This window comes from Bombina bombina, chromosome 5, assembly GCF_027579735.1.
Source record: "Bombina bombina isolate aBomBom1 chromosome 5, aBomBom1.pri, whole genome shotgun sequence".
NCBI classification, from domain to species: Eukaryota; Metazoa; Chordata; class Amphibia; order Anura; family Bombinatoridae; genus Bombina; species Bombina bombina.
The window spans coordinates 1,139,644,896-1,139,669,208 of NC_069503.1; positions in this window are offsets into that span (position 1 = coordinate 1,139,644,896).

The following is a 24,313-nucleotide window of genomic DNA, read 5'->3' on the forward strand; positions in this document are numbered from 1 at the left end:
CCAAGAACGCATAGATGACCTGGAGAACAGGAGTCGCCGCAATAATTTGCGGATTGTAGGAGTGCCAGAATCAATCAAGGGCAAAGATCTTCTTGAGTTTACGGCACTGAAACTCCCTAGATTACTGGGTATCCATGATGACATCCTGCCCATTGATGTAGAACGTGCACACCGGATAGGTCCTGAGAAGACCTTGGAACAGATGGGAACTAAACCTAGACAGGTGATATTCAAATGCCTGAATTTCCAAGAAAAATTGAAAATCCTGAGAGCCTATAGATCGCATAAGGAACTGATATATGAGGGCTCGAAGCTACTCCTGTTTCAGGACTTCTCACTGGAGGTCTCTAGACAAAGGAAGGAATTCGCACCGATCTGCTCCCAACTCCACGAACAGGGACGTCAAGTGGCACTCCTCTTCCCTGCAAAACTTCGTCTACAAACGCCATATGGTATTAAATTCTTCCACTCACCACAGGCGGTGAAAAGTTATCTGGCAACAGAAAATCAGCACCCCCCAACCTGAAGATCGCCTGCCCAAACGGGAGGTCCTCTCCCTTTGACTCCCTCTTCTGCTCTTTTGGGCCATAGTAGATAAAAGATGGCTGAACTTTCTTTTTGTTACTTAATGTTGTTTTTCAAGAATGGAACTAATCTGGTTCCCAAAGGTTTGATGGACTTCAAAGAGAGGCAGGACGTTGCCTCTAGGGTAATGTTGAAATGTGTCTTGTTTTTTTATGTTTTACATGTTTCACTTGTTTTATTATTATTCTGTTTGTCCTTGATTTGTTTACAGTTTCTAGCAGATTATAACACTGGGTCACTAACGCATACACTCCTTCCTGGGAGTGCTGAGCTGCCTCAGAGTAATGAACATGTTGTTTCAATTAATACAGGCCACAGTGGTTACACATATCTAAATGTTTGGATGGCGTATGTTGACAGTTGTGCTGAAGCGGGCACGGGGATAGACACAAGCACCCCATGTAGGCAGGACATTAAGCAGGAAGACTCAAAACCCGAAAGGTTCCCCAGCCATTTGAGTGGCAATAGAGACAATATAGATTGTAATTTACGACAACATAAGCGTACTGCCTACAGAAACCTATACTGCCCTAGCATAATCTTAACATCACCCTACCCTAAAAAGATTGCTTCCCCTGCCTACACCCTTATAATTGCCATTCCAGTAAAACCCTCCCTTGATCTCCTATGCCTCACGAGCAAAAAGTACATCATAGAGGTGCCATATGCGCCTATTGTCCAAGAGGCACCCTTTTTACTCCAAACAGGGACTCAGGCAGGCTCAAACCCACCAACACAAGTATCTATTCCTCCTAGGGATAAGGGTATGGAACAATTGCACTTGGTTAAAGTTAGAACTGTTAATGCCTATGTTGGGAATATACTGTATATATGGTTCTGTTGTGTACACGCTAAACTCAATGAGTACTTATTGCATATCAAGGACTCTGTTGAAGGCACAAAATGCATTACATGTAATGTTAGGTATATGGAAATAAGTCAAGATACTGCCTTAACCCTTCAGTGTCCTTTCCCACCCCCCCTTCCCCTCTCTCTCTCTCTCTCCCCCCCCCCTTTTTTTTTTTTTTTTTTCCTTTTTCTCTATTCATCCTTTGTAACTAGGAATGTCGCATAAAATAGTGACTTGGAACGTGGGTGGAATACACTCACCCATAAAACGTAAGCTGATACTCACTCACCTTAAGAAACTGGACACAGACATAGCCTTATTACAGGAGACGCACCTAACAGACCCAGAACACCAGAAACTACAGAGGGATTGGGTGGGACAGGTAGTCTTTCTATCTCATACAAGTGCCAGCCGGGGTTTAATTATTATGTTCGGGAAAAGGTTAACAACTAGGATAGACAACACCTATTTAGACAAAAACGGACGGTTCATGATAGTGCAAGCTACGGTAGATTCTGTGAAATATGTGTTCTGTAACTTATATGCCCCCAACCATAGAACCACCGGTTTCTGGACAGACTTAACCCGGCAACTAGCTCCCCACATAGGCTCAAATTTAATAATTGGTGGGGATTTCAATATCTCACCCACACACATTCTGGATAGACTTTGGCTGGCACCCCACCATATCAGGGACCCTAAGGTAAATTACAAAGCCAGATTTGAAACTAAAATCTTTAATATGCTAGAGGCGGACCTAGGGGTCTGTGATATCTGGAGGCTGATGAATCCAGAGGGGAAGGACTATACTTGTCTGACCAAGGCTAAACATACCCTCTCCAGAATTGATTTATTCATGATTGCTGGGGAATTGACCACACTGGTACACCATTGTAAGATACACAATATTCTGATTTCAGATCACGCTCCAGTGGAACTGTCACTTGGGACCCGGAGACGGCACACTAACAGAAACACCCTTAGATTTCCGACCTATCTGACCACCTCAGAGGCATTTACCAAATATTTACAGCATACCTGGACGGACTTTCTCACTGATAACGCAGTGCACACTGATAACACCCAACTCCTATGGGAGACAGCCAAGACAGTGTTTGCTGGAGCTATAATCTCATATATCTCTAAGTTAAGACACAAAACACAATATAAATTAAAGAACTTACAAAAACAACTAGGTCTAACATACCAAACATATCTACAGGCTAACACGAAAGCAACCTATGAGACATACTTAGCAGCAAAAGCGGACCTGGAGGCTTTTATGAAACAACAGGCGACTGCTGGACTCTTAAAGACAGCAGGAAAATTCTATAGGTTTGGTGGAAAGGCAGGCAGGATGCTGGCTACCTTGTCGAAACCCCAGACAGCAAGAGCCAACATAACAGCAATCAGAGCGCAAGGCCTAACATACACTAAACCAGAGGACATAGCGCAATGCTTCGCGCAGTACTATGCAAAACTCTATACCCAACAGGACGCGGCTCCAGAGGGAACTCAGACGCGGTTCTGGCGTTCGCTGCAGCCACCCCAACTAACACAGACCCAAATTGACAGCTTAAACGCCCCAGTGACACTCGAGGAACTCACCTTCACCCTGGGATCCTTGCCAGTAGGCAAGGCACCAGGGCCAGACGGTCTACCGGCTGAATTTTACAAGTCACTACAGGCCCAGATTAAGCCTACTCTGACCAGACTGTACAACACCTTCCTTCAGACGGACACCCCCCCTTCTAACAACTTTACCTCAGCGCACATCACGCTGATCCCCAAGCCGGGCAAAGACCGCTCAAAGCCTGAATCTTACAGACCAATATCTCTGTTAAATACAGATTACAAGTTGTTCATGAAGATTCTTGCCAACAGATTGAAGGTGATTCTCCCTGACCTAGTCCATCCGGATCAAACGGGCTTCGTCTTCAAACGTTCATCGGTGGTGAATCTTCGCAGGGTCATGCAGGTGATAGAATATTACTGGGCACAGGGGCAGGAAAGAGATAGGAAAGACACGCCGGAGGCCTTCCTGCTATCCTTGGATGCAGAGAAGGCCTTCGACCGGGTAGAATGGCCACATCTTCTAGGTACTATGCGAAGGTTCGGTTTTACGGGTCCGTTTTTGGAGGTTATAGGTAAAATGTACCACCATCGCTAACGGCCTCTTTTCCTCGGATTTTCAGCTACGTCAGGGCACCAGGCAGGGTTGCCCCCTTTCACCGCTGCTGTTCAACCTAGCACTGGAACCCCTCGCGATGAAACTTCGACAACTCTTCCCAGGGATCACGATAAGAGGGATCCCCCTGCACCTGGCGTTATACGCCGATGACATGCTACTATTTGTCGACACACCAGCCGTCCATATACCACACATACTGCACATGATTTCGAACTTTGGTACCTTTTCGGGATACCAAATAAACACCTCAAAGTCAGAGATACTATGGCTACATAGACATACGTCCTCTACCCAAAGCTATCCATTCGTAGAGGTCTCGGAGGGGCTAACCTATCTTGGCATTAAGCTCCATAGAGATCCCTCCAAAATGTATGATCTCAACATATCACGTAAATGTTCAGAGTTGGCTTCCCAGCTAACAAATTGGGCTAACCTCCCTCTGGGCCTCTCGGGTCGTATCGGCTTGATCAAGATGACAATACTACCCAAAATCTTATACCCACTGCTTATGCTACCGTTTCTGCTGTCCAGACGGGACCTGAGGACGCTCTCGCGTGCCATGTCGAGATTTATCTGGAAGGGAGGTAAGCCCAGAATAGCAGCGAACAAGCTACACCTCCCATACCTGGGGGGAGGCTTGGGATTGCCAAATCTCAAGTTGTACAACTGGGCGGCATTAGCCAGATTGGTCACCGACTGGCAGATGAATACAAAACACTTCACCGACATAGCGCTTGAAGAAGCGATTGTCGCCCCGCTAACGCCGGCTTATCTCCCCTATGCGAGAATGTCATCTCTTCCCCCTGGAGTTGCTAACAGCGCGCTATACCGTGACCCACTGAAGGCGTGGCAGCTGATTCACAAATTCCTAAAAATCAACACCCCCTCCCCAAGGTATATCCCTATTCGCGGGAATGCAGACTTCCCAGCAGGTGATGAGCATGCACCGTTCCGCGTATGGGAAACCCGGGGCATCAGGACAGTGGGAGACATCCTGGACCCATTGCTGCACACGATACGCTCTTTCCAGGAGCTAAAGACGAAATACCAGCTCCCAAATCAGCATTTTTATGCTTACCTTCAGCTGAGGCACTATGTGATGTCTTTGCAAGCATCTCATGACAGCTTCTGGAACAAATCACCCTTTGCTATCGCCCAGACGCTATTCCTAGTAGGTCGGTTCTCCCTCACACATTTCTACACACAACTAATAAAACATACTGAGGCCACCATACAAACCAACATGCTAGCAAGACTAGCTACAGACATCCATACTGAAGTATCGGTACAAGATTTGAAAGACAGTCTAGACAGCACAAAACAAGCTACTCTCGCAATAACTTATAGAGAGGCGCAGACTAGACTATTACACAAAGACTGTATTACTCCTAATAGATTAGCAAAATGGAACAACGCATGCCCCAACCAATGTATTAAGTGCAGCAGTCCAGCCCCCTCTTTTCTGCATTACTTCTATACCTGCCCAACTATCAGACGTTTCTGGGGACATTTTCAATACTGGTTAAAAATCACCCTCAGGGTTGAAATAGAACTCACCACGGCCGAAATATATCTCTTCAAATGGGGAGATGCACACCAAAGACACCACAAGATCCTTACGATGTGCACCATACTGGCAAGGCACTGTATCCTGACAAGATGGCTATCTAAACATCCCCCAACAATAGCGCAATTTAAACACTTATTAATTAAACAACTTTATATAGAACAATATGACGTAAGGTTAGACGTGACCAGACGACTGAGGCCCTTCTGGAGAAAATGGTGCCCTCTTATTAATACGTTCCATACAGACCTGAAACAGCAGATCTTGAGACCATTTCTCCAGTCGGAGATGATGCTTCAGCTTACTCTTAACTCTAACCCCGGTGAAACTGAGGGGGAGACCCCTAATGCCACCAAATACCCGACTGAGGAAATGCTTTTCTAGATATCGATTTTTTTTATTTTTTTTTCTCTCTCTCTTCCCCCTTCCCTTCCCACCTTTCCCTCCCATCTTGAAGTCCACCCTTTTGTCACATTGTTAGTATATTATAGTTACTGTTATTGTTAAATGTTATGTTATTAAAATACTTTGGAAAATGGAGACGGATGTGGCATACAAAGTTTACTGGACGTTTTTTTTGTTTTTGTTTTTTTTTTACTACATCAAAATGCTACAGATTAAAGCATATAAAGACAATACCTAACCTTCCTTTCTCATGGACTGCTTTGCGCACCTGGCTCTGACAAGCCATCTGCAGAAATAGAAATGGAAATGTAATTGTAAAGGCAAATGTAATCAATATGTATGCAAAATACTGATGCAAATTCTATAATATCTATTGTAATATCTGATTTTCTGTTGTACCACATTTGTTTCCAGTAATAAAAAAGAATTAAAAAAAAAAAAAAAAACTACCACTGTATCGAATCATCTCCCCTTGATAGGGAACCCACGTTTTCCAGCAGGAATAAACTCAGAAGTCTTTAACAGGTGGCATAATAGCAGTCTTGATAGAGTGTATTATTTAATAGATAAAGACAGAAAATGTGTCAGGACGTTTGAGGATTTAAAAACAAAATTTAAACTCCTTAATAGAGATTTTTTTGCATATTTGCAAATAAGACATTTTACCTTGGAGTTAATTAGGGAGGCGGGATGGTGCTGGGAGCTGGGTATACTGGAAAACTGGTTAATTTTTAATAAAGCTGGGTGTATGTCCATTGGCCCATGTTATCACATACTGGGTATTAGTAAGGGTGCCCCTATTCTAGAAAACATGGCACTGGCTTGGAATACTTTAGTCCCTCAGTCTAACATTGAACCGAAAACTCTTCAATTATCAATTAATAAAGTGGCAAGCACCACGTTATCAGCTACCTGGCGAGAGGCACATATAAAGCTCCTTCATAGGGCATATTTCACCCCGGAGAAAGGTCTCAGAGTCCAAAATCAAGAATTTAACAAATGTCCCAAGTGTTCCTATCCTGCGGCAAATTTGACGCACATGTTCTGGCACTGTCCAAAAATAAGAAATGTCTGGAAAAAACTAGAATACTGGCTCAAGACTACATTAAAGATAGAAACACTGACCTTATCATTGTATCAAATAATACTCTGCCTACCGACAGAAGGTAACTTTCAAACTAGTGAAAAAATAGTAAATCTCTCCATTTTAGCTACCAGATATTTGATTTGCAAAAAATGGAAATCAAGAGCCTTGCCGACGATCACCAAAGTCAGAAATTACTTGAAAAAACAATGTGTACTGGAACAAAAATATACTAACATTGATAAGGAATCAGATATAAGAAACTTTTTCAATAAATGGGCAATATTTATAAAGACACTTCAGGAGACAGAAATAGATTATCTGATTCTCCCATTTAAAAACTCAGAGATTGTTCTCTTAGGAATCTGGTAAATGAGGAGAGGGATAGAGATTAACCAGGGGTTTGTTTTTTTTGTTTTTTTTTGTTTTTTTATAGGGGGTTGGCACGATATATGTTGATTGTTTTTAGTTTTTGTTTGTGATGTCTAAGGGATAAAAATTAAAAATCCCCAGCAATATATATGTTAACTATAATGTAATGGTATAACCTTGAGAGATATTGATAATATTAGTCTCATTATAAAATTTTGTTTTTCAATATTAATTGGTTTATAGTGTGCCATGTTATTTTTAAAAAAACATCGGGCCCTGCGTGGCATAAGATGTGAATTTAAACTTCTTTTGCTTATACTGCTGGATGTAAATAAAAGTTTAAAAAAAAAATAATTAACAAGTATTATTATGTATCTTCCATGCTGGAAAACGGTCCCCAAGGTGGAAGGGGCAATTTCCACTTTAGCTAAGAGAACTACTATTCCCATAGAGGGTAGCTGTTCTTTTAAGGACGCTATGTATAAGAAACTGGAGGGTTTTCTTAAGAAAATGTATGTTCACCAGGGTTTACAATGGCAACCTGCGGTGTGTATTGCTACCGTTTCTAGTGCGGCGGCATACTGGTTTGATGCGTTGTCTGATTCCATTCAAACAGACACTCCCTTTGAAGAGATCCAGGACAGGATCAGGGCCCTTAAATTGGCCAATTCTTTCATTTCTGATACTTCTTTTCTAGTTATCAAATTGGGAGCAAAGATTTCTAGTTTTGCCATTCTGGCTCGAAGAGCTTTATGGCTGAAATCATGGTCTGCAGATGTGTCATCTAAGTCTAAGCTTTTGTCTATTCCTTACAAGGGTAAGACCTTGTTTGGCTCAGCTTTGTCTGAGAGTATTTCTGACATTACAGGAGGAAAGGGTCATTTCGTCCCTCAGAATAAGAAATCTAAGCAGAAGGGACGTCAGAGTAATTTTCGTTCTTTGAAACTTCAAAGGTAAATGGTCCTCTCCCTCTACAAAATAGGATTAGTCCAAACCTTCCTGGAGACCCAACTAATCTTGGAATAAGTGAAAACAATACAAGAAGCCTGCTAATGACTCAAAGTCAGTATGAAGGGTCTGCCCTGATCCGGGACCGGATCTTGTGGGGGCAGACGTCCCTTTTTCACTCTAGCTTGGGTTCGGGAAGTTCAGAATCCCTGGGCGGTGGACATCGTGTCCCAGGGATACAAACTAGAATTCTAAACTTTTCCTCCCAAGGGCAGGTTTCTGCTCTCAAGATTATCTGTAAACCAGATAAAAAGAGAGGCGTTCTTCCACTGATTCACGGTAAGACCGCTTCAGTTTACTAGTACACGCTGCCTCCCTTAACCATCTATCCATAAGCTGACTGGTTAGCTACAGGTTCTGCACACCTCAAAGTCTAACTATTGAAGGGGAAATATTCACAATGTGATACTGGACAATATTAGCACATACCGATATTAGGCATCACTGGCTTGCCCCTGCAAGGCCTAACTATATACACACGCAGTAGGTTTGACCAATCTAGATAACGGCTCATAGAACAAGATCACACATAGGAGCTTATGCAAGCAGAATATTACCCTCCAAGCAGTCTGATCTTAATACAAACTACTTCTGGACCTGAATCATGTCTAGCAGGAAAAATAATAAAGCAGACAAAGGCCCCAGAAACTCAAGCCTAGCTAACTACCTTAAACCAGCAACACTAAGCGCAGACATGATGTGCACTGACTCATCTCCCCCTGTGTTCCTAACACCAGCTGCAGGTCCCTCACAAGACTCACAACACCAAGAACCCCTCACCAGGGAGGACCTTAATGTTATTTCTTCAAAGGCTGACATACACGCAGTGTTAGCTGAGATGAGAACACTGTTTGGGGATTTGAAAAAAGATTTCCATCAAATTAGCCAACAAGTCCAAACACTTGAAACTAAACAGGAGGATATACAGAACCAGGTTACTTCCAACTCCCAGAACATTCAGGATCAAGAGGGGAATATACAATTTTTATTATCCAGAATAGAAGACTTGGATAACAGGGGGAGACGCAATAACATGCGGATTAGAGGTGTCCCCGAAAAAGTCACAAATAATGTATTGGAGGGATACCTTCAAGATGCATTCAGAACCATAAAGGGAACACCAAATTCAACGGATATACCAATAGAAAGAGCCCACAGGGCTTTGCGGCCTAAACCATCTCCCAAAGCGCCCCCCAGGGACATTATAGTCAAGGTCTTGAGCTATAGGGACAAGGACATAATATCTCAAAGAGCAAGACACCTCAAGGAAGTGACACATGCAGGTATACCTCTACAGATTTTTTCGGATCTGAGCCAGATCACCTTACAAAAAAGAAGGGACCTTAAATTCATCACCAACGAGCTTCAGTTGCATAAAATTCAGTATAAATGGGGATTCCCAGTGTGTATCATAGCAACTCAGAATGGAAAACAGGCTATATACAGGACCTTATCGGATCTACCTGACTTCTACAAAACGATGGAAATCGATATCACTGCCCCCGATGGGGGGGACATCTCAGCGGGAGCATGATCCACAAGAGGACAGTTCAGTTAAGTAATTTATAAATGCTGGACAAGCTATAGGGTCTGAACAATTCTTGCTCAAGTAACCCTTCACGAGGAGCCCGATAAGTATAGGTTACACATATCCCTGGGCTATGTATATTACGTTTTTTTTTTTTTTTTTAAGTTTTTAATGCATGGATGTGTTTGTTAATTGTGTTTATGTAACATAGTTTCTGATTAATATTTAGTAGCACCTTGTGTAGCCTGGGTTTAACATTAGCAGTGATGCACCTATCCTTGATAAGCTATACAGTGAATTACCTTTAGACCACTTGAAACCATAACATATGTCATAGAGCCTTTCCAACCACCTGGCTGTAGACTTAATATCTCTTAAATAAGTTAACTACCGCAGGAAGCTAACAGACACTGAGGTTTTATCCCACAGATGTAACCTTATTTGGGAATACAGATCTGGGGGAAGGATCTCACCTCCATTAGAGAACCCATAGATAGGTCAATAGTGGGCTGATTGCCTAAAGGCTCATTCAACATTATATGTGTGATTTGGTTTGGATTAATTGCTGTTAACACTTTGTTTTCCTTCTTTTAATTATATGTTTTCATTGTTGCCCAATGACAGATTAAGATTCCTCACTTAGTATGTTTTTCTTCTACATCTCAGATTCGCCCAAGTTTTATTCTGTCTCTATCAAGCACACGAATGTTTTGGGTAACAATGACTCTATTATCTCAGAATGATCAACATTGTATGTATCGGGTGTGGAGATACTGAACCCACACTCTTTTTTTTTTTTTTTTTACATTTTATCTTACTTACCTGTCATACCTAGGACAGGTTGTTTCTCCTTTGGACCTCACTATCTCTTCCTTACTACTGCTGCTGCGCCTAGGCTGGCTTTTGTAGAAATAATTTTTTAATCTCTACAACACCCAATTCTCGGTTGGGGTATAGGCTTAGACGAGACAGCTTCTTTATCTTCCTTATCCTAATCATTCCTCTTTAGCATTCCTCTCTTCCTCCCTTTTTCCCAACTTTCTCTATACCTTCCCCCCCCTTTTTTTTTTCCTCTCTCCCCTGTATTTCCATACAATGGAATCCCACTTCACCCAGGATTCATGATAAAATTAAGAAATTTATTGAGGTACAAACAATAGCAACGTTTCGGGAGTATTTCCCTTAATCATGCATAGCATCAACAGGTGTATACAGAGCTTATATAGGGAAAATTTTAACCCTTCACATTCTTATCACCACATATCAATCACCATGTGTTAAAATAGCCCCATCTAGTGAAAATTGCACAGTAATATAATCTAATCTTATTTAAACACTATCCAGAACTTGAAGAAAAGCCAGCGAGCCTCAATTTAAGGTAAGAAAAACCTTTATTTAACCTTCATAGGAACAACTTGTACAGAAGTTAAAACTGCACACCGGCTGTGCTGTCAGCCACTACCATATTGTTAATATTAAAACATGTATTTCAACCTGTTAATCTACTTAAAAACAATACTTAGACAGAGGAGCCTGCCAGAAACTTTATTAGTTATAATTTGTTATAATTTGTCATCACAAAAACACTGCTAGATCAAGCTCCCTATTTAAACCCATAGGGGTCATTGCATTTAATTTATGGATCCGAAAGGATTCCTTTTGCTTAAGCACTTGTTCCCTATTGCCTCCTCTACGTAGCTTGCCTACACTGCCAATGATCTGCCATCTTAGTTGGCTGATACTGTGTCCAGCCTCTAGAAAGTGACTGGACACAGGGGCATTGATATCTCCACATCTGATATTAGACTTGTGTTGGCTCATCCTATCTCTTACCTTTCTGGTTGTCTCACCTAGATAGATCCTGGAACACGGACACTTTATAAGGTAAATGACATAGGATGAGTCACACGTGTAGATATCCCTGATCTTGAATTTTTTAGGGGATGTACAAAAAACTCGCCTTTAATTACTGCATTACAACTAGCACATCCAAGACAAGGATACGTGCCAGTTTTTTTAGCCGTTATATAAGTTTGGTTCATTGTCTTCCTAGATCCTACATCACTCCTCACTAGTCTGTCTCTCAAATTAGGTACCCTTTTATAGGCCATCATTGGGGGTTCCCTAAAAGCATCAATATCAAGATTACAATTTCTCAATATGTTCCAATGCTTATAAATTATCTTAGAGATATCCTTGCTTTAGGGGTTAAATTGAGTAACACAGACCATACGCTGTGGTTTCTTTTCTTTCCCAACAGCAATTGGTCTCTCTTCCAGGATCCTCTCCCTTTCTTTATTAATTAAAGGATCTGGGTAACCCCTTTCTTTAAACCTGGCAGCCATTTCATCCAGTCTCTGTTCTGTCACCTGTCTGTCTGTCACTATTCTCTTGACCCTTAGCATTTGGCTCCGTGGGAGTGAATTTTTTAATTGGTTAGGGTGATAGCTATCAAAAGCCAACAACGTGTTTCTGCCTGTAGGTTTTTTATGGATGTCCACATTCAGATGACCATCAATATTTCTGTAAACCACAGTGTCAAGGAAAACTATACTTTCCTCACTGAAGGATAAGGTGAATTTAACACCATTAACTGCATTGTTCAGTTCTTCAACAAAGGAGAGGAGGGTTCCAATGTCCCCCCACCACACGCCAAACACATCATCTATGAAGCGCTACCAGGCTGCTCCATAGAGTTTAAAAAGTGAATTCTCATAAACAAATCTTTCTTCTATTTGTCCCATAAAAAGGTTGGCGTATGATGGGGCGACATTGGAACCCATTGCTGTCCCTCTTACCTGTTCATACCATTGGTCTGCAAAAAGAAAATAATTGTGATATAACACAATCCTTAGTAATTCCTCTAAGAAAACTAATTGGGGCATGGTGTATAGACCTTTCCCCTCCCCCTTTTTTTTTTTTTCCCTCTCTCCCCTGTATTTCCCCTTCTCCCCCCCCCCCAACAAAATGCCCTTACAGAGTGTATACAATTTGACGGTGATGACCTTGAACACGAAAGGTCTTAACATCCCAGAAAATAGATCACATTTAATTAGAGATGCCATTAGACTACATTGTGACATATTATTTATCCAGGAAACCCATTTCGGAACCCAAATGGCCTTACCCTGGATTCCCAACTACCTTTTTCGCGTCAGGCAATACAAAAAAAATGGGGTAGGGATACTGATAGAGCACACCTCCCCCTTCTCCTTGACACACATAGAACGAGACCCAGAGGGAAGGTTTCTAATAATCGTAGGTACTCTACACAACAGAATGATCACTCTAGTCAACGCATACTCCCCAAATCAGCACCAAAAAAAATTTATGAGCTCCCTAACAAACAAAATTCTTGAATTAAGAAAAGGAGTTCTGATCATTGGAGGTGACCTTAACCTCCCACTAGATCCCCAACTAGACATATCTAGGTCCACACCAAGGAAAGTAATTAAACAATGTAATGCTAGACTTACAGAAATAGCGGTTCACGACACATGGAGACTCTTACATCCAATACAGCGTGACTATACTTTCTTCTCATATCCCCATAACCTGTTCACTAGGATCGATTATATTTTTACAGACCAGTCCACAATAGCCTCAGTCACGGCCACTCAAATACTCCCAATAACTTGGTCCGATCATGCTCCAGTGATCTGCAACATGAAGTGGCCTACTATACCCGACTATCCATTTATATGGAAATTTGACGACTTCATACTAAACAATCAAGTAGCCAGAACACAGATAGAAAACAAACTCACGGAATACTTCCAACATAACGATATTGTTGAAACATCTAAACATGTGGTGTGGGAGGCGCACAAATGTGTACTAAGGGGAGAACTTATTAACAAAAAAGCCCTCCTCTACAAACAAACTAGAACCAAATACACATCTCTACTATCCAAAATACATTATCTAGAGGTAAACCACAAACAAATACCTACAGACCCGTTAATTAAAGCGGAGCTACAGCATACAAGGAAGGAAATACAAAACCTACACTCTATAGAATACAAAAAAAAAGGCATTAAAATTACAACAGAAATATTTTGAATTCGGGGATAAACCCGGCAAATTACTAGCTAGGGCATTGAAAAGGAAGCAACTAAAATCACACATACATACAATTACCAATCAACACAACAACATGTGCTCTGATAGTCCGGGAATAGCAGAAGTATTACATACATACTACCATAATCTCTACAATATTCGGAACATCAGTAACACTCAAGGAGGAGGAGACACACACTCATCTCTACAAGACATTGACTTATATTTAAACACCTTAGAGCTACCCTTGTTATCACAAGAAGAGGCTGAGGAGTTGGATGCTCCTATTTCGTCGGCTGAAGTAGCCCACACTATCGACACACTATCAGTTGGTAAAAGCCCAGGTCCGGACGGCTTTACCGTCAATTACTATACATTATTTAAACATATACTGTCACCACACCTGGCATCACTATTTAATTCAATAGGAGACACACAGGAGTTCCCTCCCTCTATGCTATTAGCGCATAAAACCACCATACCAAAACCTGGGAAACCAGTGAATCGCCCAGAGAATTTTCGGCCAATTTCGCTTCTGAATGTGGACTTAAAGATATATGCTAAAATACTTTCAAGTAGATTAAACAAATTTATGCCAAAACTAATATCCCCTGACCAGGTGGGGTTTGTCCCTGGCCGAGAGGCTAGGGACAATACCATAAAGGCCACATTACTAGTAAATTATGCACAATGTAACAATATTCCGTCAATACTTGTATCCACAGACGCTGAGAAGGCCTTCAACAGGGTCAGCTGGACCTTTCTTAGGGCTACCCTGTCGAAGTTGAACTTTGGACAACAGTTTATTGATGAGGTCTTCTCCCTGTACTCGTCACCTTCAGCGCAGGTTAAAATAAACAATATCGGGGGGGCGGAGCTGACTAGCTAAGTGAACAGACGTGCATCTCTGGAGCTCCTCACTTATAGCACTATGTAGTGAATTTATATACCTATGAGGGATCCCTTTTCAAAAATCATTTTGAGTTCTTAGTGAGCCTACATCATCTCCTATATGTTCAAAGAGCTAAAACCAAACTCCACAGAAGAACAGCTCCTAAAACTGGCACCAAGGGTATAACTACAAGGGCGCAAATCGCCATTTTGACTTAGAATGGAGTCTTTGGATAAATGGGAGAATAAGACAGAGCGATCCCTTCAAACCTATTACAACGCATTAAAGCAGGACCTGGCCGTTATGAGAGATACGATGGCAGCGCTGCTGCCTCAAGGGCCACAAGATTGGGAGACATTTGAGACTGCTGTTTACCCTTCCCTGCTGAACAACACTGCCGACACATCAGACCCCACAGATGAGCCCGCTCCTAGACCCGATCCGATAGTCACACCTAACAGCACACTGATTGACAAGCTGGACCCCGACACACAGGGGAAATCCACAGCGACCGCATCCGGGCCGACCGATACTGAGCTTGAGCCCCGTCACAGGGTACAACTTGAGCGGTATAACAGTTCCGTGAATCACCTTAGCCCTCAACTGTCTATTGCGACCTTAATGGAGAGCCATACGGACATCACCCTGCCACACATGCAAGACATCCTACCTGCACATTTTACAGACTCAAGGTGGAGAAACACGGCCGGCCCTCCATTATGGAGAGAGAACCCTATGCACTCACAGCAGCGGCACATCCAAGAGGATTCCCGGGGCGACAGCCGGGGACACGGAGGTCAGTTATTCTTTACAATCCTCCCTGCAATGGGGTCCTATGGTGCGGAGATGGGGTACACCGCAGCAATTTCTGCCCCTGATACTGCTACCTGCCCATGCACTTTACCCATTCAGCTGGAGAGATGGGCTCTGCCCGGCTCTGACTGCTGGGGTCCTGGTCTGCGGGAGTTTGGGCCTCGATTCCTTCTGGGACTGTATTCTCATAGTGCATGTGCCCAGACTTGGCTCCATAGCGCAACAACTGAGGATAACTGGTGCCCCTCAGTGACTCACAGTGACTTTCAATTCAATTTTAATCCTCAGAAGAATGGGCATTGGCTAAATGGATAAATCCTTAGCTTCTGAAACGGGACACTATCTTATTGTTCTCAGAATAATTGACTCAACTTATATTCCTACCTTGTTAATAGGTTTATGTTAGAGAGGCATGATTCCTTCTTACATTTTATGATAGTAGCAAGGTTTTGTTTTGTCTATAATGTTTTCATGCCCGATGTTTTACCTTGTTAAGCACATAGAATAGAACAGCTTTGTTATATATATATCCAGTCAAAGATGTTATCTTAATAACAATGTTATTATTATGTGATTGTCCCTCCATTTACACTTGAAGGAACTTAGCCCCAATTTCTCTACAACCCCTATTGATGCAAGTTGGATAGAAGGACTCTATACATTAGGTTGCCAAATATTAATATACCTTTAAGCCGTCCCCATATCATACATACATAAATTCTCCTGCTGAATACATCCTGTAAACATCATGAGTTATAAGATTATTTCTAACATAATGTGGTTATAGGGGGCATATTCAAGTATATGTTTTTTTAAAAAATTAGTTTTGTCGTCCATTTTAGAGATTCTGAGTCCTCCAGAGAACAGCCTCACAGCTGAACTCATTTAACTTACCCATTACTAAGTTTCCAGACTCAGAAACTTAGTTCACATAATGCACTGAAGAAAATTATATCCCATCCATATTAGATTATAGCCCTAGTTAAATGTAACTTATATTTCATCTCACAACCAATCTGAATGTCATGGAGGTGATTCAGACGCTAGCCAAGTGGTTTTAGGCATACTTCTGTTCCTCATAGGGATAGTGTTAGATGTTCTCTGTACCTTGTTTAGAACAGCCCTCCATCAAAATATCTCTAGGTATTGCTATCCTCTACAAACTAGGTTCATGACCCTCGTTGTATTGCCCTGATTCTTTTCTTTATAAATGCCCCCGTAGTATGATTCAGGAGGGTCTCTGCTTCATAGCTGGGCAACATATGGCCAGACTGGACCCTACCATAGTATAGATGAGTATATCTTAACTTCTGCTGAAAGTAATTATTTGTGACTACAGCTTCTATAGTTAGAAAGGAAATATATGAGAAATAGGTGAGACTTAGATCAGAAGATCCTTTACATTCAATATATGACACAATATTAGGCTATTATGTGTACTACCTGAGCTCTTAAGAGTTGGCATAGGATTGCTAGCACTATTTACATAGCTAAACTGGCTACGCTTTCGTTTCAGAAGTTTTCCTCATATTAATGGTGCTACTATAAGCCGGACAGTATTCTAGAGCTGCGTCATACACAGTATTAGAAATTTTACCTTTCACATAGACATTATGAACTGGTATCCCACAGATGTCTACTTCTGGATAAGTGTAGGTATTTATATCTATCTGACGTGCTGCAGGGTGGTTGGCAGCCTCTTAATATTGACAACATATTACTATAGTATTTCAATCCATGACATCCCCTGGCTGCATACAATTTACCTAGGTACCATACTAATATTTAAGCTCCTGAAACTAGAATTTACCTTATTGGAGGTACAACACCCTACTCTCTTGAGCTGATATATATACCCTTGTTTTTATGCTCATCACTTGTTACCATATAGTTTAATAAGTTTGATTTATGTACATATGTCAGGGTCCTAAATTGTACCTTCCTTAGCTCCAAGGGAAACCACCTTCTTCTATTTTATCATTAGTTTATTTATTAATTTGGAATCACACATATTTTATAGTATACATACTACTTCTCTACAATATATCTGCCATGGGCATATTCATCCTCCTTCTTGGAGTTCTCTACCTCATAGAGTTAAATAGCCCTGTAGTCTGCACCTTTATAACGTTTTGATTGGCTCCGTCCTCCCATCTCCCCTCTATTATGAGCGGCTTTGGCCCGCTGCTTCCCCCCCCCCATTTATACGGGCCTACGGGAGGCCTGACAACAGCCAACTCCCTACCTCCTACTTTTATTTAGTCTCTAGAACACCTTTATTGCAGAGTGGGGACCATTAGTTCTCAGTTATAAAAAACAAGGCTTCATTTATATATATTCCAGTCACACATGTTTTTTACTTACAGTTTTACATTTCATATTAAAGATCACAATGATGGTACTATAACTTATGTTAACCCTTATTCTTCTGTTTTTGACCTAGCTATTTATTTCATGTCACTGATCCCAGCTCCCATACAAGTATGGCACTACTATGGTTGGGACAATGTGACCACAAATGTTTCAATCCTTGTTTACTCTTCATATGTGAACTGTATACGTTTCTTTGTTTTTTCTCTGTTTCTACTGCTCTGTGCCTGGATATGCTCTTTGTATTGTTCATATTTAATGCCTCAATAAAAAAAAATTAAAAAAATATTTTTTAAAAAATAAACAATATCCTGTCAAATCCCCTACTGTTTGCACTGACGATAGATGTGCTGGCTCAAAAAATTAGGGAGAATAAGAAAATTCGGGGGATTAGGATAGGAGATCAGGAGCATAAGCTGTCTTTGTATGCGGACGACGTGCTGTTGTCCTTGTCAGACCCCCTGACTTCACTCCCAGAGGCCCTGCGGGAATTTGAGGAGTATGGCTGAGTTTCAGATTTCCACCTGAACCACAGTAAGTCAGAGATTCTCAGTGTTGGTCTTCCCCAAACTGAGTTGTGTCAACTCTCAGGCCTGTGTAAATTACGCACCCAAACCTACACGCTTAAATATTTGGGGGTTAACCTTACACCGAAAGTAGATGCCCTTTTTGAGGCCAATTATGCACACCTCCTTTCTGGGTAGAATTAGTATAATTAAAATGAATGTTCCCCCAGGATCCTATACTACCTCCAGACCCTCCCAATCCCTTTCCCAACATATTATTTACAAAAATTAAAGGGCGCATTAGAAGAATTAATTTGGGGAGGTGTAAAACCTAGAATCGCAAAGGGTACACTCTACCTAACAAAAGAAAGGGGTGGAATGGGAGTCCCAAACCTTTTTATGTATAAGAGAGCTATAAACCTCCAACACCAGGTAGAATGGAGCATAAATTCAGGGGATAAGACATGGATTCAGGTGGGGAGAGCAATAATGGGAACATACAATATAGGTTCACTGGGATGGACCTCCTCTAAGACCAGACCCAAAATGATCAGCTCTTACCCATTTCTTCAAGAGTTTTTCTTACAGTGGGACAAGACATTAACAGAATCTCCACATGTTTCTTCAAATCCCTCACCTTTATCCTCCTTCACTCATAACCCAAATATACCCTTCACTACCGCACAACATATTAACTTAGACAAAACCCAATTAGAACAAACAACATTTTACAGATTATTATCTGAGAGGAGACTCAAAAGTAAGGGAGAACTAGAGAGAAACGGCCTCGTGCTGCCTTGGTACTTTCGCGCACATCTACAACATTACTTACAAACACACAAAAGCTCAGAAAGCTTAACCAGATAACTTACATTGTTGGAAACGCTATGCTTGTTACCTCGTACTCCATCTCTCCTTATTTCCATCATGTACAGTTTGCTAACCTCACACAGGGAGACACCACTGCCGTCTTATACTAGACAGTGGAATAGAGAATTGGCACCCCCTCCTTCAGATGAGGACTGGTTGAGGATATTTCAAAACCATAGTAAAGCCTCAGTCTCTGCTAGGCTCCTTGAATCTAACTACAAATTCCTCTCTTTATGGTACCTCACACCAGAAAAAATAAAAAAGATATATAAACAAACAGAAGGGAGATGTTGGAGGGGTTGCGTGGAACAGGGAACACACTCTCACATTTGGTGGCACTACAAAACAATGCAACCATTCTGGCAGGAAGTCTTGGACATGATGGATTCTAAGGTACAAACCACGTTAGCAAGGCAGCCTGGCCTCCTGCTTTTCCATGGTCTCCCTAGGCTCACAGACAAACCCAAGAAGCACCTATTATACATTATGCTTAACAGTGCTAAAACTCTCATTCCCAAATTCTGGAAATCTATAAATGTCCCTACACTCACTGATTGGAAAAATCAAGTAGACAGACATCTACAACTGGAACGATTTAGGTATATGAGAGATGATAAAATTGAAATCCACAAATACATGCAAGAAATCTGGAAACCCTCAGTCACATAAAATTCCTAACACAAAACTTTAGGGCCCCCGCGTGTCCTACGTCACTGTCGGTCAGTCCTCTTTCCCCCTCTCCCCTTCTGTCCCTTCCCCCCCCCTTTTTTTTTTCTTCTTCCTCTTCTCTTTTCCTTCTTTTTCTTATATATCTTTCTTCAGTTAAGGTTATAAACACCTGCTACGCGTCATTGGAGTGGCACGTGTCAGTTAATTTGTACATTGTTTGGTGTGCGTTATTACACCTATAAATTCCATGTGTTATACTGAATATGCAATTGCTTATGTATAAAGGCTCTCTGGTTAAATTACTAACTATATAAGGGCAAATCTTTGTGATAGTCAAATGAAGAGAACTAGGATACTGATCCTCTGTTTTATGCATTTATTGCTTAACAAAATGTGATACTTTGGTAACAGAGACTCTGAACATTCAAGTGGACTAATTACAGCCTTTTAGCAAGCACGTTTCCAACTCATGACATCAGCCTTTTGTACCAGAGACTCTTAAATCCGATAACTCTTCATCTTGTTTTTGCATTTCATTTTCTGATGTAATGTTTAAATTTAAATAAAGCTTTTGAAAACCAAAAAAAAAAAAGAGAGGCGTTCTTACGCTGTGTTCAAGACCTTTCCGACCTGGAAGTGATTGTTCCTGTTCCAATGCTGGAGCAGGGTCTGGGATTTTTCTCCAATCTGTTCGTGGTTACCAAAAAAGAGGGAACTTTCAGACCAATTCTAGATCTCAAGAGTCTAAACTTGTTCATCAGAGTACCGTCCTTCAAGATGGAAACTATTCGTTCCATTCTTCCCTTGGTTCAAGAGGGTCAATTCATGGCAACAGTAGATTTAAAAGATGCATACCTGCATGTTCCCATCCACAGGGATCATCACAAGTTTTTGAGGTTCACCTTTTTAGACAAACACTTCCAGTTTGTGGCTCTTCCATTAGGCCTTGCCACAGCTCCCAGAATTTTTTCAAAAGTCCTGGGATCTCTGTTGGCGGTGCTCCGTTTGTGGGGCATTGCAGTGGCTCCTTATCTGGACAACATCCTGGTTCAGGCGCCATCCTTTCAACAAGCGAACTCCCACACAGAGATGTTGTTATCCTTCCTGCGCTCTCATGTATGGAAGGTTAATCTGGGAAAGAGTTCCTTAATTCCGGCTACAAGGGTAGTGTTCTTGGGAACCATAATAGATTTCCTATCAATGAAAATATTTCTGACAGAGGTCAGAAAATCAAAGATCTTCGATTCTTGTCTGGCGCTTCAGTCCTCTCCTCGGCCATCAGTGGCTCAATGTATTGCTTCAATCGGTCTGATGGTAGCTGCCATGGACATCATTCCATTTGCCCATTTCCACTTCAGACCTCTGCAGATATGCATGCTCAAGCAGTGGTACAGAGATTATACGGACCTGTTTCCGTGATTACATCTGGATCAGGAGACAAGGGATTCTCTTCTTTGGTGGTTGTCTCAGGATCATCTCTTCCAGGGAACCTGCTTCCACAGACCCAACTGGGTGATTGTGACAATGGATACCAGCCTGTTGGGATGGGGAACAGTCTGGGATCTCTCTAAAGGCTCAGGGGACTTAGACTCGGCAGGAGTCTGTTCTACCCATAAACATTCTGGATATGAGAGCAATATTCAATGCTCTTCTGGTCTGGCCTCAGCTTTAGCCCGGTTTGTCAGGTTCCAGTCGGATAACATAACTTCAGTGGCTTACATCAATCATCAGGGGGAACTCTGAGTTCCTTAGCCATGACAGAGGTAGCCAAGATTATTTAGTGGGCAGAGACCCACAACTGCTGTCTATCTGCTATCCACATTCCAGGAGTGGACAATTGGGACACAGATTTTCTGAGCAGACAGACTTTTCACCCGGGGGAGTGGGAACTCCATCCTTATGTGGTTTTCAGCTTGATTCTCAAATGGTGACAGCCGGAACTGGACCTCATGGCATCTTGTCAGAATGCCAAGCTCCCGAGGTACGGGTCGAGGTCAAGGGATCCTCAGGCTGTACTGATAGATGCTCTAGCGGTCCCTTGGAATTTCAGTCTAGCATACCTATTTCCTCTGTTCGCTCTCCTTCCTCGGGTCATTACTCGAATCAAACAGGAGAAGGTGTCGGTGGTCCTCATTGCTAAGGTGGAGCCTCGCAGGATCTGGTATGCAGACTTAGTGGAGATGTCATCTCTCCCACCTTGGAGACTTCCACTGAGGAAAGACCTTTTACTTCAAGGGCCCTTCCTTCATCCAAATCTCGTTTCTCTGAAACTGACTGCTTGGAGATTGAACGCCTAATCTTATTTAATTCAGGCTCATAAGCCTGTTACCAGGAAGATTTACTACAAGATATGGCGTAAATATCTGTATTGGTGTGAATCCAGAGGCTACTCTTGGAGTAGAGTTCCGATTCCTAGACTTCTATCCTTTCTCCAAGAAGGTTTGGAGAAGGGTTTATCGGCCAGTTCCTTGAAAGGTCAAATGTCTGCCTTGTCTATTTTGTTACATAAACGTCTGGCAGATGTTCCAGACGTGGAATCGTTCTGTCAGGCCTTGGTCAGAATCAGGCCTGTGTTTAAACCTGTTACTCCTCCCTGGAGTTTAACTTTGTTCTTAGAGTTCTTCAACAGGCTCAGTTTGAACCTATGCATTCCTTAGATATTAAAATGTTATCTTGGAAGGTTTTGTTTTCTTGTTGTTATTTTGTCTGCTCATAGAGTCTCAGAGCTCTCGGTGTTGAAGTTTGAATCTCCTTACCTTATTTTTCATTCGGATAAGGTAGTTTTGCGTACTGAGTTAGGGTTTCTCCCTAAAGTGGTTTTGGATAGGAACATTAGTCAGGAGATTGTTGTTCCTTCTTTATGTCCTAACCCATCTTCTCATAAATAGCGTCTGCTACACAGCCTAGACATGGTGCGTGCATTAAAGTTCTATCTACAGGCGACTAAGGATTTTTTGTCTTCTGCTCTGTTTGTGGTTATCTCTGGGAAACGTAAGGAGCACAAAGCTACGGCTATTTCTCTTTCTTTGTGGCTAAGGAGTATTATTCGCTTTTCGCCTATGAAGCTGCTGGACAGCAGCCTCCTGAAAGATATACGGCTCATTCTACGAGGGCTGTTTCCTCTTTCTGGGCATTCAAAAATGAAGCTTCTGTGGAACAGATTTGCAAGGCTGCAATTTGGTCCTCTCTTCACACTTTTTCTAAATTCTATAAATTTGATACTTTTTGCCTCAGCTGAGGCTTCTTTTGGGAGAATGGTTCTTCAAGCAGTGGTGCCTTCGGTTTAGGTTCTCTGTCTTGTCTCTCCCGTATCATCTGTGTCCTCTAGCTTGGGTATTGAGTCCCAATAGTAATTAGATGATCTGTGGACTCATCGTGTCATTAGAAAGAAAACAAAATGTATGCTTACCTGATAAATTTATTTATTTCTTAACATGATGAGTCCACGGCCCATCCTGTTTATTCAGACAGGTTTTTGTTGTATTATAAACCTCAGGCACCTCTGCACCTTGTTGCTTCCTTTCTTTCCTTTTACTTCGGTCGAATGACTGGGGTGGGAAGGAAGGGAGGTGATATTTAACAGCTTTGCTGTGGTGCACTTTGCTGCCTCCTGCTGGGCAGGAGTGATATTCCCAATAGTAATTAGATGATCCGTGGGCTCATTGTGTAAAGAAATAAATAAATTTATCAGGTAAGCATAAATTTAGTTTTTTCACAATTTTAGGTTTCTCACTGAAACTATTTACAAACAGTTAGTGCAATCATGGCACAAGTGGTTGTAAATTCTTCTCTAGGATCCCCTTTGTTCAGAAATAGCAGATATATATGGCTTTGGCATTGCTTTTTGGTAATTAGAAGGCTGCAAAATGCTGCGGCGCACCACACGTGTATTATGCCCAGCAGTTAAGGGGTTAATTGGGTAGCTTGTAGGGTTAATTTTAGCTTTAGTGTAGAGATCAGCCTCCCACCTGACACATCCCAACCCCTGACCCCCCTCAAACAGCTCCCTTCCCTCCCCCACCCCACAATTGTCACCGCCATCTTAAGTACTGGCAGAAAGTTTGCCAGTATAAAAATAAAGGTGCTTTATTTATTTTATTTTTGTAAGTTTTATACATATATTATAAGTGTAGGATCCCCATTACCCCCCATCCTCCCTCACCCCCCCCCCCAAACAGCTCTCTCAGCCTCCCCATCGACCTAATGGCCGCCATCTTAGGTACTGGCAGCTTACCCAGTTTACTAAAAAATTTGCCTTTTTTTTTCTAAAATAAACTAAACACCACATTTTCTGTAGTGTAACTGCCCCCCCCCTCAATACACTACCCCCTCCCTGATCCCTTTACAAACATTTTATTTCCCCCTCCCTCTCCCTTTCCCACTCCCTCCTTGCACAATGGACATAACGTTAATGTCCGCGCGCTTCCGGACATTCAGGAACCGGATCTAGCATCAGCGATGGGCTGCTCACCCGCCTCCCTGCTATGGCTCCCACCCTTCAACGATCGACACCATCGCTGGCCAATCCAGAGAGGGCCACA